The sequence below is a fragment of the Schistocerca gregaria genome, chromosome 6, assembly GCF_023897955.1.
Source record: "Schistocerca gregaria isolate iqSchGreg1 chromosome 6, iqSchGreg1.2, whole genome shotgun sequence".
NCBI lineage: Eukaryota > Metazoa > Arthropoda > Insecta > Orthoptera > Acrididae > Schistocerca > Schistocerca gregaria.
This window is the reverse complement of record NC_064925.1, coordinates 460970462-460986706: the sequence shown is the minus strand read 5'-3', so window position 1 is coordinate 460986706 and position 16245 is coordinate 460970462.

Below are 16245 nucleotides of genomic sequence, written 5' to 3'. Positions count from 1 at the left end.
CCATGGTCATCGCATCTGCAGTGATGAGCAGTCCCCCTCAAAATATACTGAGGTCACTGAAGTCTTCACTGACCGTAATTATCCTCCTATCCTTGTACAAAAACAAATCTCCCGTGCCTTATCTCTCCAGTTTCCCACCACCTCCCAAGGTCCCACAGTCTGGCCACAGAGGAGCATTCCCCTCGTAACTCAGTACCATCCGGGACTGGAGCAACTAAATTACATTCTCCGCCAGGGTTTTGATTACCTCTCGTTATGCTCTGAAATGATAAATGTCCTGCCCACTATCCTTCCCACCCCTCCTACCGCTGTATTCCTCCGTCCACCGAACATACACAATATACTCATCCATCCTTACACAACCCCTCCTTCCAATCCCTTACCTAATGGCTCATACCCCTGTAATAGACCTAGATGCAATACCTGTCCCATACATCCTTCTACCACCACCTACTCCAATCCCATCACTAACATCACCTATCCCATCAAAGGCAGGGCTACCTGTGAAATCAGTCATGTGATTTACAAGCTAAGCTGCAACCTCTGTGATGCAGTGTAGGCATGACAACCAACAAGCTGTCTGTCCGCATGAACGGCCACCGACAAACTGTGGCCCAGAAACAAGTGAGTGGACCACCCTGTTGCTGAACATGCTGCCAAACATGATATACCTCAACTTAATGACTGCTTCACAGCCTGTGCCATATGGATCCTTCCCACCAACACCAGGTTTTCTGAATTGCGCAGGTGGGAACTTTTCCTGCAATACATCCTACATTCCCGTAACCCTCCTGGCCTCAACCTTCGTCAGTCGCTTTCCTCACCCATCCAGCCCCCTCCCTGTTCCCATTACAGCAATACACAGCCATCATTTCACCGCCACACCCAGTCTTTTAATTTCTTTTATTTGTAATCAGTCATTTATCAGTGGAATATTTCCTGAATGGTTGAAACATTCTGAAGTTAAGCCACTGTTTAAGAAGGGAGATAAAGAAGTAGTGTCAAATTTTTGCCCCATTTCACTTTTGCCAGCATACTCAAAAATTTTAGAAAAGGTAATGTACAATCGGCTTTATAAGCATCTTATCACAAATAACATACTTTCAATGTCACAGTTAGGATTTCTAAAGGATTCTGATATTGAGAAGGCTATCTAGAATTACAGTGAAAATGTACTTAATTCATTAGACAAAAAATTGACAGAACACAAAATATACCAGTTGCTTGCAAAGGCATTTGACTGTGTAAATCACAAATTCCTTTTAAGTAAATTAGAATATTATATTGTAACAGGAAATGCTGCAAAGTGGTTCAAATCATATCTATGGCAGGAAACAAAGAGTGTTATTAGGAAAGAGACATGTATTAAGCTGTCAGGTATCAGGCAACTGGGAACTAATTACATGTGGGGTCCCACAAGGTTCCATCATAGGGCCCTTACCTTTCCTTGTGTATATCAATGACCTTTCATCAGTAACATTACCAGAGGCCAAGTTTGTTTTGTTTGTCAATGATACAAAACATTGCAATAAATAGCAAATCAAGTGTAGTCTTAGGAAGATCAGCTAATAAAATATTTGTGGACGTTACTCACTGGTTCCTAGCCAATTCTTTATCACTAAACTTTGAAAAAACACACTATATGCAGTTCAGAACTTTTAAGGAGTGTCCCACGAGTACATGCCCAACATATGGTGACAAGCAGACAGAAGAAGTGGACAGTGTTAAATTCTTGGGATTCCAGCTCGACAAATTCAACTGGGAGGAGCACACTACAAAACTGCTGAAGCGTCTAAACATATCTCTATTTACAATGGGAATTCTGTCAGACATAGGGAACATAAAAATGAAAAAGCTGGCATACTATACTTACTTTCACTTCATATAGTCATATGGGATTATTTTTTGGGGTAATTCATCAAGCCACGCTCAAGTTTTCTGGGCACCAAAACATACAATAAGAGTTATATATATGTGAACTTAAGGACATCCTGCAGAGGCCTGTTTAGGGAACTAGGGATACTAATTGCTGCTTCCCAATATATTTATTCCTTAATGAAACTTGTCATTAAAAATATATCACTTTTTCAAAGCAACAGTTCAGTTCATGGAATCAATACTAGAAATAAGAATAATCTTCTCGAGGATTTAAAGTCACTTACTCTTGTACAAAAGTAAGTTGCCAGCAGCCATAAAAACTTAACAACCAATGAAATTCAGTTTAAGAGAAGCCTAAAGGATTTATTGGTGGTCAACTCCTTCAACTCCATTGATGAATTTCTCCAGTAGAACCAACTGATTTTTGTGTGTGAGTGTGTGTGGTACAATCTAACTTCTGCACCATTTTAGTGCAGTAATGTGTTCACTGTAAATAAATATTGTAGTAGTTCTACTACATGTTTATTACCTTATAAATAAAAAGATTTAATTTTAAATTCAGTGCATTAATGTGATCTTATTAAATTAGTGTTGTAAAATGACACACTTTCGTATGGTGTTCATTTAAAAGATTAACATTCCACTTGGGATCTGTGGAAGGTACATTAACTTATTTGTTTTAGTTGTAAATACGACATATATTATTGTTTTTCTGGCATGTTCTATATCTTGGAGGACCTCCTCACTATGGATCAATTGGAATGAAAGTAAATCTAATCTAATCATCTCATTAACTGATTTTGCAGCAGACTACTTTCCACTAAAAAGATACATCTTGATAGTCTATATATAGACACAATAATTTGTGAACATCATATCAGAGTTTGGAATTTCTGTAAACCCCACGTAATGGACTATAATTAATTCTCTGTAGCAGTATAATTCAGTTACCTTGATTAAGGCTTCTACTGGTAAATGCTGTCATGCTCTTTCCCTTTTTTCGGGGTCCCAATCCCTTTCAGTGCAACCTGTGGCTAATTTAAATGCTTGATGCATTTTTGGATAGCTTAAATCTTGGCTATATTAGGGCTTGCTTAATATTATTAAATGCCTCAGTAGCACCACCATCCCAAGTCCACTTCGATCATTGTTTCTGTAGTATGCGGATTGTTCAATGCTTGTCCTGTTACAAAATGCCTATGGAGACCAGCTAACCCTAAAAATGAACATAATTGTTTTACATTTAATTCTTCTGGCCAGTCTTACTGCTTGAATCCTTTGTGGACCAGTTTGTATCCTCTTTATAATCCCATGAGATTTTACTAGTTTTTTTTGTCATTACCTTTCCCTGTAACCTTTTAAAAAATTCTAATTAATAACACCCAATACTTCTCTCACTTATTAGAAATGGGCAGCATATTGTCTACATATGTAATTAATTTCTGTACTAGGCAATTACTCAATGATTTGCCCAGGGTAGGGATAAAAATTGCTAATATGTTCAGGCCAAAAGGTAGTACACAGAATAAATAAGTTCCTTCAAACGAGAGTGCTATGTGCGGGCTATAATTGGTTCTCTGTGCAAGGATATCCCCAATAGCCTGCACTTAAACATGGTGTATACAAGGACACGGGAAAAAAATTCCCGGATTTCCCAGCTAAAAATACACTTTTTCCGTTTTAAGGGACAGTATACTTTTCCTCGGACCTGTAAAAATGATCAATCATTTGAATGTTTATGGCTTTATACACTGGTGTATAAAACGAAACTGGAGGGGGGGGGGGGGGTGTACTCATTTTGGAATGATGTATAATGTGCAGCAACACGTACTCTGCATATTTTCGTATTACGAAAGTATAAATTAGAATTCCAAAACACCACATGCTACTTTCCAAAACATTAAAATACAGATTGCGATACACTTTAGTGAGCCAGTCTCAGCTCATTTCGTGATCTCGCCAGCTGATTACCGCGAAACAGAGCGTAGGACACGTGATGGAGTCAGCAAATAGTAACATCACTGTTAAGTAGAGCGAACACACAAATAGGAAAAGTTGATTGTTTAAATTAATACACATAGTTTTCACTTAATACTTCTGGGCAGATAGGCCGTGGTCGAAGTATAAAACTGTCTCCTAACGTTTCGTCTCCGACTGCGGAGACATCCTCGGAGGTAAAGTGGCGAACTGCGAAGAGAACTCGAGGAAGCACCGATTATATAGGCAGTACAGAGGGCGCCACTGTCGATCCAGTAAGATCCGACTATGAAGATTTTAAGAATGACAAATCGACTGGTGAAAGCGTCTTCATTTGGCTCAGACGATAAGAAGCTGCTTTGTAAAAGAGAAGCGTACCCACCTAGACTTTATGGCTTACCAAAAGTTCAGAAACCTGGGATTCCGTTGAGGCCAATTGTCAGCGCTATAGGTGGACCAACACACGAGTTAGCTAGACACCTTGCCTCAATGCTGCAGCCGTATGTTGGTAGGACGGACAGTCATATTAAAAATTCAGCCCATTTCATTGACAAGTTAAAGGAAACGAGTGTGGGCCCGGATGATATCCTCATCAGTTTTGATGTGGTGTTGTTATTTACCATGATTCCGGTAAATGAAGCTATCTTATGCATAGCGGATATTTTTCCTACTGATATTGTGGCATTCTTCCAACACTGCCTCACCACAACCTACTTTCAATATAATAACAACTTTTTATGAACAGATTGACGGGGTGGCTATGGGCAGTCCTCTCAGTCCTGCTGTGGCTAACTTATTTATGGAGACTTTTGAACAATGGGTGTTGCAGACCACCAGCAAGAGACCAGCCAGATGGTATCACTAAGTTCGTAGTATGGATACACAGGGCAGAGGGGTTGGATGCCTTCCTGACGCATTTAAACAGCATTAATCCAAAAATCCAATTCACTATGGAGACGGAAAGGAATGGGCAATTGAACTTCCTGGATGTGTCTGTGATTAAACGACGGGACGGAACGTTGGGCCATAAGATGCATTGAAAGCCCACAAATACTGATCATTATCTACACAAAGATTCAAACCACCACCCTAGACAAAAAAGAGGTGTAATGAAAACTTTGGTAGGCAGGGTGTACAAACTCTGTAAACCTGTTTATTTAAAAGATGAGATTGAACATCTACGGTCAACTTTCGTGAAGAATGGCTATTTTAGCAAGGATATAGATTGAGCACTTCGCTCTAGGCAGAGAATCAGGAGTAACGACGAACAACAGTCGTCCAAGGGCAAAGTTTTTCTTCCGTTCATTAGTAAGGTCACAGATCGCATTGGGAAACTTTTAGGCAAGTATGGGGTGGAAACTATTTTCAGACCCACTAGGAAAACAAAAGAATTTTTAAGGTGGGCAAAAGATGCACGACACCTTTTGGCTACACCAGGGGTATATAAAATTCCTTGTAGTTGTGGCCAGGTTTACATCGGTACCACAAAGAGAAGTGTGAACACTCGTCTCGTCGAACATAAGAGGAATTGCTGCCTGTGTCACACGGATAAATCGGCCGTAGCGGAACATATTTACCAGAAAGGTGCTCATTAAATAAAATTCAGCGAGACGAGCGTCACATCAAAAACCTCACATTATTATGCACGCTTGTATAGAGAGGCTATCGAGATTTATAAACATCGTAATAATTTTAACAGGAAAGACGATTGTGTTAAACTGGATAAAATTTAGATGTCAGCGTTGCACTGCAAGTGTGACGATCGATTACTTTCAATCGAGAATGTTGGCATTACCAGAGATAATCTCATAGCCGACGCCACGTGACCGACAGTGGCGCCCTCTGTACTGCCTATATAATCAGTGCTTCCTCGAGTTCTCTTCGCGTAGACGCGCTCTGGCCGTCGTGGCGGAAGGAGCTCTTAGCCGGTGATGGCCGGTGCATCGGTAGCTATTGGGGCTTAAGCCTCGCTGACCGCTCTGCTCTACAGAGAGTCTTCTTCCGAAGCGCGACAGTAGCGCCCGGTGTGCTCCCTTTCGTCGAGAAACCGCGTAGTTGCGGAAAGCAGAATTGTCGTGAAGAGTCCTAGACTCACAGCAACCCCGTAACGTTTGTTACAAACTCCCCAGCGAGGCTATCTCGTTCTTTGTAGGGTTAATCAGTGCCAGGGGCCCGTTCACGTCGGATCACCCCGCGTACTGTAGGCCGATTCTCTTCTTCCGCACCTCCTTTAGGTGCCGCGCCACTGCACTAACGGCGCTCGCTAGGCCGTAGGGCACTCCCCCCACTTCCGTAGGGTCAAACAGTTAGAGCTTTTTCTTCTCAGAAAGAGCAAAATTGTCGTTCCCCTTTCTCGTCCCTCCCAGAACACCCAGATGGCAGATTCCGCCGGTGTTTCTCCCGCCATAACCCACAGCAAAGCTGCAGCGAAAGAGGCGCTCGGGTCGACTGACCCCGTCGACGCCAGCGTCCCGCTTGCCGCCGTGGGGGAGGTATTGGCCGACAAGGATCGGCAGATCGCGCAGCAAGCGCAGGAACTGCTGGACCAACGTCGGCTGATAACCGACCTTTGCGGCGCAAACGACACGCCGAAAAGCACCACATTACACATCACGCTTCACTCGCCTGCTACTGGTGACTCCTGCACGACCGTCCCGCTGTCGCTGCTGACTCCAGTGGCGGAATCAGCGGCGGCGGACGAGGACACAGAACAACACTACACCGGGCCCTGGCAGGTGGAGGGCCCACCACACAAACGCAGAAACACAAGAGGTACAAGCGAGCAACCAAACTCGCTAGGCAGCCTAAAGGCGTTGCTGCCTACACCGAAACAAACATTTCCGGCTAGGAACACAAACACTCAAACCAACACGAACCAACCTGCGGTCAGTAATAACACAAGTACACAAACCGCAGCTACGCCTGCACAACAAAAGACTGGTTTTCCCCCAGTCGTAATACAGAACTATGGGGACCTTAGCGTCCTCAACACCACATTCGAAGCGAGGCACACACCTTGCACGCTCCACACTAAATACTCTGGGGATAGGGCCTCACTGTACGTGGCTACTAACACAGAGTACAAAGATCTCCTGTTCTTCCTCAAAGAACAGGGGATCGAGCACTACACGTACAGAACGGCTGAAGAGCGGACACAGCAGTACGTGGTGAAGGGAGTGGACCCCAGCACACCAAACAAAACAGTTCAAGCGGCGCTCAACTTCCTTGGTTACGACTGCCGAAGTGCTAACCGGATGACGGGCTTCCGCACACACACCCGCCTACCACACTACCTGGTCGAGATGGCCAATACGGCTGCCTCCCGCGGCCTTCTGCAGATAAAAAGCCTTCTGCGGATGGACGTAAGGGTAGAGTTATATGAACCACCACTCGTCCCCCAACAATGCAACAACTGCCAGCGATTCGGTCATTCGACCCTTCGCTGTCGCCTGGCAGCCCGTTGCCGCGGATGCGCTGGCAAACACGCATCCAACGCTTGTACACAAGCACAACGAAACGCACGCCGTTGCGCCAACTGTGGTCAAGGCCATGAGGCCAACTACAGGGGCTGCGACGTATACAGAGAGGCGCAGAGGCGTAAAATACAACAAGCTAGAGGACTCAGCGCCATACCACGTCCAAGGCCCGCACCAAACCCTGTCAGGAACGGTGTAACGTTCACCATGGCTACGAGCCCTGGAGGAGCGGTGCGGGCGGCGGAACCTCCGCGCCCATCACATGCACAAAACACAACCGCTGCGACAACAATACAACCGTCTCAGCCAACAAAAAACACATCAACCACATCGGTACCAACACCAGCTCCCCAAAACACGACCCCACTCCCTGAGGCCACGGCATGCGAAACCACGCAGACCGCACAGGAAGACGCACCCACACATGGACCCCCAGAACCGAAAACCCAGAGAAGGCGTAGGCGACCTCAAGGGAACAGGAACGGGTACACAAGATCGCCACAACAAACCACTCGGCAACAACAGAACACGGAAACGCAGACACACAGTCAGCAAGCCAGCGACACCAGCACACACACTACTCCACCCGTCACCACACCTGTAACACAGGCACCACAGACTGCAGCACACAGCAGCAACACAAGCGACAGCCCACACACAACGCCAACACCCGCACCAGCGGCCGCTAACACCACAAACAAGCCACAGGCCGACACGCACAACACAAACACAACACAAGGGGGAATACTGGAAACACTATTCCCCCAGCATACGACCAAAGAGATCCTTCTCAGGATCCTCTCGGTCGTCACCACACTGATCTCACAGCTCTTGAATGCCCAACCCGGGCAGTACTTGACTGCCATGCAAACAGCTCTCACCACACTGTCCACATCCCTACATGGATAATACGCCACACCCGGCCCCCTTCGCAAACAACCAGACACTATCACAGATCCTGTTCTGGAATGCAGACGGGATCAACAACAAAAGGGCGGAACTTGCCGCGTTCATGGAGCGTAAGGGCATCCTTATCGCACTACTGAGCGAAACTAAACTCAAACCGCACAACCACCTAAACTTTACCGGCTACTGCGTCTATCGTACCGACCGACCGGACGGCTCTGGTTTCGGTGGAACGGCCATCATTATACACAAAGACATTGAACACACAAACATAGTGCTCCCTGAACTTGAAAAATTAGAGGCAACCGCCGTCAGGGTCAAGTTCAACGGAGCCTATACCACACTGGTGTCAGTATACAACAGTCCTAAGAACATAGTGACACGCGACATCAGCACTATACTCAACATATCACCGCGCGTAATAGCCGCTGGAGATCTTAACGCGAAACACCCAGACTGGAATTCACGTATACGAAACTCCAACGGCAAAAAACTATATGAACATGCACTAGGACGAAACTACATTACACTAGCGCCGACCGAACTGACGCACATTCCCTACCGGAGGGGGCACAGGCCAGACGTATTAGACATGGCCCTCATCAAGGGCTTAACAACGACACTCAACGTTGCTGTTGAAAACGATCTGCCCTCAAATCACCAACCTGTTATGCTATACATTGAAGAAACACTGCAGCACATTGACCAACGCAGGATGCTCGACTACAAGCGCGCGAATTGGACATTGTTCAAGGAAACGCTCGACAGTCACATCCCACCTACCCACGCAATTAATGAGACAGCCCAAATAGATGATGCTGTTGAAACCCTTACTAACGCCGTCCAAGACGCAATAGCCGGCACCATACCAATCCGCACACCACAACATTACAGTGCTGCCCTGCCCCAGGAGATCCTGGGCCTTATCTCAATGAGGAACCGCCTCAGGAGGTATTGGCAGCGTACCAGGCGCCAGCACTTCAAACGGCACATTAACAGGCTCCAGGGAATAATCCGGGACAAAATACAAACATTTAAAACACAACAGTGGGACCAAAAACTCGCAGGGCTAGACACCACGCGACCTGGCGTGTGGCAGATGGCCCGACACTTCACCAGGGAGAAACACTACACACCCACACTACAAGGGCCCGACGGACCGGCATATTCTGCGGAAGAAAAAGCTGAACTGATGGCCCTCACACTTGCAGCGTCATTCACACCGAACATGGATCCGTCAGATCCAGCGCTCACACTTGCAACAGACCAGGAGGTCACTCGCATCCTGGCCCAACCAGCGCGCAACAACATCCGCCAGGCTAGCACAGCTGAAGTGAAATGGGCCATCATGCATACCACTGCTAGGAAGGCCCCTGGTCACGATGGCATTCAAAACCGTGTCCTCCAGGAGTTCACGGATAAAGCAATAGACTATCTCACGCACATCAAGAATGCCATACTCAAACACCAACACTTCCCCGCCTTTTGGAAGACGGCCAAGGTCCTGATGTTCAGGAAGCCGGGGAAAGACCACTCCCTCCCACAAAATTACTGACCCATCAGCCTGCTGAGCGCGCTCAGCAAGATTGTTGAGAAGGTAATACTAAAACGACTCACTAGGCACTGCATCACAAATGACACCCTGAGGCCGGAGCAATTCGGCTTCAGGAATCACCACTCGACAACACAACAACTCCTCCGCGTCGTCGAATACATCACACACGGATACAACATGAACAAAGCAACTGGTGCGGTGTTCCTGGACATTGAGAAGGCTTTCAATCGTCTATGGCACAACGGCCTCATACGCAAACTAAACGACGCAGGGTTCCCCGACGGGCTCGTACGTCTCATACACTCATATCTCACGGACAGGAGTTTCAACACTGACGTGCAGGGCAAACAATCAACACGACACGGTATACAGGCAGGGGTACCCCAAGGAAGCATCATAGGGCCCTTACTGTTTAACCTCTACATTAACGACCTCCCAGATACACATAACACGACGATGGCAATCTACGCGGATGACACTGCCATCCTAGCGCAAGATTGGAAGCCGTCTAACATTAACTCACGACTACAGACCGCACTCAGAACGGCAGAGCCCTGGTTGGTGAAGTGGCGTGTTAGAGTAAACGTCGACAAGTGCGAAGCCGTTCTGTTCACCAGAAGACCGAAACTACTGCGCAAACATCAACACTGCAATCAAATAACACTACACGCACGCCCAATACGTTTCCGAGAGAAGGTCAAATACCTCGGTGTCTGGCTGGACCGGAAACTACTCTGGGGGGACCACATCCAACACGTGACCAACAAAGCAAACGCGAGGCTCAAACAACTCTACCCTATGCTTAACAGGCGTAGCACACTGAATAGGAGGGTGTCCAGGTCCATGTACACCACACTTATCAGACCTCTGATGACGTATGCTGCTCCCGTCTGGGGATACGCTGCGCCCACACGTGTGCGCCGTCTGCAGCTCATACACAACAAAGTACTCAGAATCATAAGCAACGCTCCGCGCTACACGCGCACCGCGGACCTTCACCGGGAATATCGGCTAGATACCATCTTGCAGGTATTCCAAAAACTTTCCACACGACTATACAGAAACACGAGACAGTCGCGTAACCCGTTTATTCTTTCTCTGGGTAACTACGACCACAACCATAGATGGAAACATAATAGACCAAAAACACTATTAGCACGAAACTAAACATCTATGGTCCATAGCACGCTAACATGACAGTACTGGCGAGCCCCTGCAACTCAGCTACTACTGGCAACCCCAGATGCTTAACCCGCCGAAATACCGGCAATCGCAGGGAAACCGTACTGCACACAGCACGCAAACCAGCCACACACACCCCCCACACTGTGAGCTGATCTATGACTGATCGCCCACTAATATATGATGACAATGTAATGTTTCAGGGACGCAGCAGCAGCAGATCCTGGAACGAGCGCCAGCAACGACAACGGTAACGATGCACGATACCTCGCACTAACATAACCACACCTTGCATGCGCTGTCGCAGCTAGTAATCCGCTACTGCCCTTACTACCCGTCCTACTATCGCAGAGGTTTTTTTCCCTTGGCGCTTGCCTTGGCACTTTTTTCCCTCTGCCCTTAAAAACCGCTACCCTTCAATCGCTTTCGACCACTTCTATCTCCTGATGGACCATGTAAATGAGTAATCTTACCCAGACGCATGGATAACATCACAGCCTGCATCCTGTGACTCCTGATTCTAAAAACTAACATGTTATACGGAGGTGACAGTAGAACTTTTGGTTTGGTCACCACGTTGGTGCGGGCGTGGAGGGGCCCCATCCTATTTTTTCAGTTCTCTTCGCAGTTCGCCGCTTCACCTCCGAGAATGCCTCCTGCAGTTTGAGACGAAACATCAAGAGACAGTTTTATACTTCCACCACGTCCTGTCAGCCCAGAAGTTTTAAGTGAAGACAATACCGGCCGTGAAAGCTTACATTGTATGATAATATACATAGTGTTTCCACAAGCCAAGAAAACCTTTCACATACAATGCTGATCTGTTTAGCGGGTGACACTAAGATACATCACACAAATGTGCCAGTAAAATTTTTAACGACGACGTAAATGTCTGATCTGGACTCTAAATTCTTCTAGAGAGTTGATTTTTAAGTGAGAGTCAAACATTCTCTGATTTAATAAATTCATCATACATTCTTGGACATAAAACATCTTGCGTAAAAGGAAATTTACTTTAAAAGTGACACTTTTCAAACAACCATTCGCAATATTTTCTCACGACCTGTTAAAAACAGGTTCGTTTCAGCAGCTGCCAGAGTGCGCCAGATAGTATGGTTCACAAAATTCCGATGCTCTTGGAGTATCCTCTGATGTCTTGTTTCTTTTATGACAATGTAAGACCTCTTAATGGTTCACGTGTGCGTAGATACAGGCTTCCTGCGTCATCGTATCTGCGCAAGCGCGATGGCGCCTGTTGCAGAATTCGGCTTAAAGTGCACATTCGTATGTCCAGATTCGGATGTACATTTTCTTGGAGTACCAGTACTGTCTTATCTCATGTTTGAATCTTTATTATGGCATAATGCCACACGTGCTAGACGATGAAGATGTGCACTTGAAATTCAGCGAACAGTTGAAACTAGTCAATAGTGTGGAATTAAACACTTCGTTTCAAATAAATTGACTGTCTCACTGGAAACGATTAATAAAAGCAAAATTTCTTTAGCAAACCAACAAAATTAACTCCATTGTTTTGCAAGACAATTAATGCTTGACTGTCAGAATGGCAGAAATAAAATCTGAAATTAATAACACAGTTTAGCCTTCCTTAACTATGTGAATGTATCTTAATTCACTTGATAGCTCTCGGCCACATAAATCCGATTTGTTTTCATTTGACGTGAGAGCAATAAACGAAGAGGAAACAGCAAAACCACAACACATAAACACGGATCATGTGGAAACTACCCACCACCCCATACAGCTCAGACTGCTCTGTGCACCACCTCCGGATCTACGATATTTCCGAACCTGGGCAATACTATAAATAGTGCCCCCCCTCCCTTTTTTTTCTGAGCGTTTGGGGTAGGACAAAAATTCGACTTCTCAAAAATGTGTTCATTTTGTTGTGCACATCTTTTTGAAGAGTCTGACACATAAAACATGTATGTTCGAGCAAATGTAAGGCATGTTATTTGGTCTTAAGTGTGCCAAAGTGGAATGCCATGCCTCTTCACACAGCATTGTTCTATCGCACGTCACTATTTCCCTCTGTAGAATTCAAACATGGAATATTTTGTAATAGATGCCATCAAACTATAGTCAGGACAGTGAAAATTAAAATGTTCTGTGGTTTCTCTCCCGCTACCAGTCGGCCGGTTTGACATACTGCTCATTAAAAACAAAATAACAACAATAAAACCTTGCAATTGATACTGGATGTGTTTATTTGTAACCTTCAGAACAAGAACTCTTCAGAAAATTTGCGCTCTCTATTAGATGTTTTGGCACAAATGGTCATTTTTATAACACGACAGAATATAATTCACGAAGTACCAATATAAAATGCCCATTAGGCCTACTACAAGCAGAAAGCTTTATGTTAGGAAATAGTTTCACATTTCATTCATACGCTCCAGCTCCTGAAGCAGGAGATAGGAAAGTTTTAGTACGAAATATGTACATAAATTTAGAATCGTCATATTCTTCCATACTTTGTGTTATGTCCCTGTTTATTCTCCATCCTCGTTCTAACAAACAATCTTGGCATCACGTAGTCTGTAACTATTTCTGCTAGTGTCAAAACTTACTCTCCCGGTTAACTTCACTAGCCTTGTCACTATCACATGTTTAGCTATCCCGTGTTTATTCTCCGGTTAAGCATTATTACATGTTCATACAACGTGATTTCCACGCTACACCCAGAATTGAACTTAGGTGGCTGCTAGCCGGAAACTGTACAACTGGTCCACACTAGTGTATGGTCTGCCCAAAAATTTTAAAATTTCATTTTCTTGAAGAAGATAATACATAATCTTTATTGCCAGTTATTCCTGTTAGTCGTTTATTTCTGCTCTGGTAGGCTGAATCTATGGATTTCACTAATTATTGTAACAACGCTGATCATTTGCAAACGCAACAGTGATTGTCATTCTCCCCGTTCGGCTTTATTCAGCTTATTTCGTATAACCCCGTCCCCTTCTGTCTGCAGGACAGGGCTCCCGTGGCAGACATCACGTACATTATGAACCCATTCAAAAATCAACTTACGATTCATTCAGAAATCAACTTAGAATGTGTTCAAAAACCAACAGGGATGTGTTTAAAAAACATATGAATAATCCATAGACCAATGTTCTCTGGATGATAGGTGCTTTGTGAAACAAGGCTTTTTCCTCAAGCATAAAGAATATGAATTTGGCACCCGGCACCCCCACCTTTTTTCCCTGAAATTCCTGTCCGGGGCAGATAACGCAGTTTGCTCCCTGACCGCTAGACCAGAGCCTGTTGCGCCTGCATGAATCTGGCAGCTCAGTTGCGCCAGTAAAATTTTTCCAGGTAGAATCTGGCTGCTTGCTTATGTTGTTAAATGCCACACTTCGGTACCAGAAGTGGAAGAAGGTACTGCTCAGGCACGACTGCACTGCGCAGTCACATGACCATGCTCGCAACTGCTCAAACGAATCGAAATAAGCAGTTGTGACGTCACGCTCATCAGAGGCAATTCATTGTTATGAAGCATTACATAGTCTTCATAAATCCTTCAACACATTTTGCTGTTAGCAGACGCTTGTATGAGTACTGTGTTTTGTTGTTGGATATGACGCATTTCCTTTGCAACTTAAAGTTTTATTTTCGTTTTTTTTTTCCCTTGTTCATGTTTTATTGTTGCAGTATTATTCTGCAGTAGCGAGATACAGTAATATCCTTTGTCAACAGTATTGGTTCTTACCAGTCAAAATTTAAAAAAATAATAGAAAACTAAAACAATGAAAAATTCTCGCTTTTCCCTAGTTTTCTTCCAGATGAAAAAATTCCTGGGGTTTTCCCAGATCTCCTGGTTGTCCCGCGGCATATACATCCTGATGCGGCATATACATCCTGATAAATATAAAAAAAAAAGTGGTCTCCTCGGACTTCAACACTAATTCTTTTACACTGACAGGCATATCTCGCTGTGTCAATCCGCTTGTTTGAAACCCATGCCTAACACCAACCGAATGTCTCAGGCCGGTTTTTCCAGCATTAACGAAGGATTACCGATTACTGTGTTAAATAATACCATTTGTCAATCACCTTTTGTATTTCTTTTTAGAAGACTCATCCCTTATCTTAAATCTACACACAAACTTACCAGCCGCCCTTTGTCTACTATCAGAAAAAGACTACTTTACACGCAAGTAAAATGTTTAATTCCTCTTCTTCTCCAGTTATAGTCTATTCCTGTGGCTTTAATTTAATGCTTTCTATTAATTCTTCCTTTGCTGTGCTGTAACCCACCACTTCTACTGTATTAGCTGTGGCCTCCAGAGGTAAATATTCATCATTTGTAATTCCTGTTTAAATGGAATTTAATGATTTTCAAAAAGTGCTCTGTAGATAGTTTTTCTGCAATACTGTATGTATTAAAGCTGAGGGACTTATTGCCCAGCAGCCAGTCTAAACCTAGAAGCACATATAAATTTACATTTGGCAGAATTAACAGTGTGATGGAAAGTAAAGGTATTAGTTACTAGGGGTAGTCTCATTTCATTCTTTGGCTTGCTTTTGCTGCCAGTTATGCTTCAGCATAAATTGCCTTCAACCATCAAGAGTGTGTTGGGCAAACATACTTATTTCGAAAGGTTAGCATTAGTTCTTATGATATTACAGATATCTTGCTCCCTGAATATCCACATCCATTTCGAAAACTTTCCTCTAAACTTTTGGTGTTATTTGTTCTTCCTTATCACTGTTTTCTTCCTCAAGCAACCACTCACCCATAATCACTTTGTGGGCAAGGAGTACTCTTCTCCACATAAGACTGTTCTGCCTTCAAGTCTGGTCCTGGCCCCAGAATGTTCATTGTTTATAGACTACTGGTGAGAAAATGACAAATTAGTCGGTGCATTAGCAATTGTATTATTATAGGTAATTATCTGTGTTTGGTTAGTCTTGGTTACTTCTATTATTTTGTTTCCTTACTTTCCAGTATTAACTTTAACTTTTTCTTTGAAGCCGGCCAGGGTGGCCGAGCGGTTCTAGGCGCTACTGTCTGGAACCGCGCAACCGATATGGTTGCAGGTTCGAATCCTGCCTCAGGCATGGATTTGTGTGATGTCCTTAGGTTAGTTAGGTTTAAGTAGTTCTAGGGGACTAATGACCTCAGAAGTTAAGTCCCATTGTGCTCAGAGCCATCTGAACCATTTTTTTCTTTGAATTTGGGGTTGACAACAGGTTTCTTCATTATTACCTGATTGACAATTTTCCCCTTGGGTGTAGTCTCCAAAC